The sequence below is a fragment of the Pungitius pungitius genome, chromosome 7 (assembly GCF_949316345.1).
Source record: "Pungitius pungitius chromosome 7, fPunPun2.1, whole genome shotgun sequence".
Classification (NCBI taxonomy): domain Eukaryota; kingdom Metazoa; phylum Chordata; class Actinopteri; order Perciformes; family Gasterosteidae; genus Pungitius; species Pungitius pungitius.
In genome coordinates, this window is record NC_084906.1 from 9442212 (window position 1) to 9446709 (window position 4498).

A 4498-nucleotide genomic window follows, 5' to 3' on the forward strand; every position below is an offset into this window, starting at 1 on the left:
CCAACCTGCCGCTCCGGGTCCACCTGCACAGGTGAGGTCCCGCCGGCCCCCTCTGGTCCCGGGTGGGACCCGGTGGTCTCAGGAGTCTGCTTGTGGTTCAGGTCTCTGGTGGAGCTGCTGCTGGACTTCATGGAGACGCTGGAGGAGGAGAAGCTGGACGCAGTCCGCCGCGGTCCGGCCCTGGGGGAGGAGCTGGCTCAGCTGGTGGGTCACATGACGTCATGGCGTTCCCCTGTGAGGTCCTCGTTGACTCTCTGCTGTCACTCAGCTACTGGCCCACGTGGTGGAGGGTTTGTCCAGTCGGGTTCTCCAGAGGAGCTCAGTGGGATGACCTCTGACCTCTGGCTCATCATCATCATCATCATTGTGTCAAATATTAAAGACTTGCTTGGTTTTCCTAACAAAATGTCACTGGTTTAATTCAACATGAACCTTTTAGTTAAAACACAGATCTTCTTCATCTTCATCACCATAAATCATGTCACTGTGAAACTGAAGCAGCTCTTTTATCAACATTCTCTGGGGATTAAAACTTATTGCAGGTAAATCTTGAGTGTTTTATTGTGACGCTTAATTTAAAACCTTTACATTAACAATGAAAAGTCCCTTAAGAAGCAGGAAGTCATGTGACTCAAGAGCTGGAGACCAAAGTGACCCTCACAGGCCACCATCTGATTCACCACAAACCAACTATTGATTAATAGAAATAAAAAGGCTCTTTGTTGTTTGTTTTTGTAATTAACATTATTAGATAAATAAATATAATAAAAAAAACTTTTCCCACTCACCTATTTGACCCCCCACCAAAATAAAAGCCTGTCTGTAGCCCCCCTTCTGCAAAGTGAAGTAAGAAGTTCAGGAGCTGCGGCTGGACCCCTCTCTCCTCTCCTCTGCTACTGAAGCTCCTCCAGCAGATGTCCTACAAGGGGGAACCTCTCTCCAAGTGGGAAGGATCTTTCCACCACCGGCTACTTAAAAAGGGGGGGGGGGCAGATCCCGACTCTCAGTTTACCGGGACACGGGTATCTTACAAAACCTCCACTTGATGCGTAATGCCCCCCCCCCCCCCCCCCCCCCCCGCTGAGAGCGCCCCACGGCTGGAAGTTACTCTCTTTTTCCTGCATTCCTTTGGTCTGGTGATTCAATGAGTTTCCAGGGCCAATGTGACGTCACTGCGGGGTGACAGCTGGACAAACGAGGCTGGTGTGGGAAGTGTTTCGTGTGCATAACAACAAACAATCACATATTTACTCACATGTCGACGTGAATACACTTTTATTTTTCGCTCATTAAACAAAAACCTCTTGGCTGTTGGTAAGTCAGGGCGGATATTTCTGACAGTGCCTCCAGTATGGTCAACGAAGTCTAAAGATATATTTGTTTTAATATATTTTTTTACAAGAGTATTCCATTGTTTTGGGTATTTTGGGAACAACTTACCGGGCTACTCGTTGCCATCAAATTGAGCGCTTCTGACTCGTTAGTTTATGGCGCCCTCTGGTGATCAAACCAAAGAGCTGCACTCGATTTTAGGTGTGGATTGGTGGAGAAATATCACACACACACACACACACACACACGTTCCTCCTTCGTAGGCCACACACATATAGAGATTTGCTAGAAGGTCAAAAGAAGAAACAAATGGAGGGGGGTTTGTCTGGTACATTTTAAAGGTCTGTTATGAAAGAGAACAGGAACTACACACAGCTTTACACACATGGTGCCAAAGAACCTCAGACAGGGGTGACAGAGTGTGGGGCGTCTTAAGTCAAGGGATGGCTATCAACAGGAGAACATCTAATGATCTGGGGCTCTACACAGTGGAGATGTTGGCAGTAAGGATTGCACTGCGACGGGTGGAAGAAACACAGCAGGAACATGTGTCGATCTGCTCCGATTCATCTTCAGCCCTGATGCGTATGAGGTCGTGTCCTTCAAATAGCCAGCAAGGTCTACTGCACCATGTCCTCCAGTCAGCTACAAGGAGGAATCATCAGTGAGGTCAGCTTCAACTCGCATGTAGGTGTACGTGGCAATGAGAGGGCAGACCAGCTGCCACTGAAGAAAGGACACAGAAATGCACATTACTATCAGCAACCAGGTCAAATATATGGTTTGGGGACAAAAATCCACAAATTGTGGCAGAAAAGGTGAAGAGGAGAAAGGGAGGAATCTTTACCATTTACCTAAACCATAAACCATAAACACCTCAAAGAGAGTCAAAGTGAACCCTTTTTTGAGAGAGAACAGTACAAACACTACTCAGTGTGAGTGGGAGCACAGGGTGGAACACTGTTCCTTCTTACATGGGGAGGGAAAGGTTGTAAAACATTGGGGCCGATTGGCTTGTTGACGTCACACTGAGGCGTCTTTAGTGTTTTAACTACGTCTCGCTGATGACCTTTTGAACCTGGAAGTCTGAGAATGTCTGTGAAGATCTTGCCAACTTTACCCAACTGTAAACGTTCTACTCCGTCCCCCCCCCCCCCCCTCATAACCCACAGGGAGGGGCTGACCTACAGTGGTCCGCTTTCTGCAGAGTCTAAACTATCTTCTGTCATTTACTAACTGGTGGTCTGTCTCTTTTTTACATTGATCCAAATCAAGTGTCCACTCATTCTCACAATGGTGATGTATTAATATTATTCAGAGTAATATAAAGTACGTTCTTATTGTTTGAGAAACATGCTCGTCCTTAAAAGAAGTGGTTAAAGAACAGGAAACACACACAGACGTCCTTCCTGCTTTTAAACCTCCACAATAAAGTCACTGAGGATCCTCTCAGAGATCAACATGAGATGTTTATGAGATCTTTAGATCTTTGTGTGACCTTCTTCTTTCGTAAAAGGCTTTTAATGGCCTCATATGAACATTTCATACATCACATATTTAAGCAATAAGGTACGAGAGGCTGTACTTTATTGTCCAATACTGTAACAGTAGGGTTCTGGCATTGAGCGCGACACTCACTCATTTCTTTAGTCACGCACTGTGGCTCCTTGGACCTTCTCTATGTTCTTGACTCATTTAAATATGGATTTCTGCCTTTTTAAGATGGGGCCAATGTAAAAAAGTTTAGATATAATTTCTAATTGTGTATTTGCAGAAGAGGATTGAATTAGCTACACTTGGATATTCTATGTATATATTTTATAACGCCATCCGTCCTTCTGCAGTCTTTTGCTTGTGGACAATCAATAGACAAGTTCAGAAACTAGATCATATGCTGATCTGTGACATAAAAGCTTCTCAGTTTCTAAAATTGGAAGATTTTATTTATTTCAACAACAAACAAAGTATTGAATAATCTGGTCGTTTCTCGTGTTACATCATTATAAACTGAATATTTGTATTGGCCACAGAAAGAATCAGTTTGACCACTAGAGGGCAGCAGCAGTGCAGAGCTGTTCAATCCTTCCCAGCAGGCCTCTTGTTGGAGAAGATCTCAACCTTCAGTAAGGCCTGGAGGTAGGATGAGCAGACCACATGGTGATGGAATGATTGACATTGTGCTTTGCAGGTCTTCCATTATTACGGGTTGAACCCTGATGACAGAAAAACACTAAAATGAACATTAGTGAGACATTTCAAACACAAGGAGCCAGAGCCTGGAGGCAAGAGCTCTTAAAAGTCAGTAGGTGGGATCTTCTAGAAGTATTAACGTGAGGTACACTTGACATTTCGTGTGTGTAATTAGGACAAAAAATACCAGGATGCTTCACTGCAAAAACTGACAAAAGCCTGATTTTCTGTCTAAATTGAAGGTGCAACAGCATGACAAAGTAGTATTATGCATTGACAGTGTTTCCCTGAGAAAAGGCCTCGTTGTGGTGTATGTGTGAAATGGATTGGTTCAAAGTGTCAAAGGAAGCCTGAGGATACGTCACAAACGACACACCACGCACACGCCTGCATTCATTTGTCCTTCAGCTTGTTTTTCTTTTCCAGTTTGGTCAGAAAATGTTCCATCTGAACATATTGATGTTCCATTGATCAAATAGTCGTTCCTCAGCGGTGTGGCTCTGTGCGACTGCTCGTAATCTCTGCTTTTCATCTTTTATTTACCAGATACATACATCAAATTCCCAAAGTGATTTGGGACGTGGGACATCCGTCCACAGTCTTTTGTTTGGAGATGAATGGAGGATTGGCCTCACAATGTAAGAGGCTGCTGAAGGGACATTTCTGGGCAGCACCATCCACCCGATGCTATCACCCTCCCCTCTTCACGAGGATTATAAGAACCCATTCCTCCCATCTCCACTTCACTGTGATCAGCTTCTCTGTCCATTCAGCTTCAACCAGTTATTAAATGATCGCATTTGTTCTGCCACGCATCTGTGATGATGCAATACGGAATAATGCAGCATGTTTAAAACCTGTTCATTTGAGTTCAACTCAGATCATTCTATATTCTTGCTTTAGGGTGATTCCTTTCATTTTTATTCTGAAAAATGACCTTGTGGTGTTGCCGTAGCTTGGCGTATGGCGTGACCGA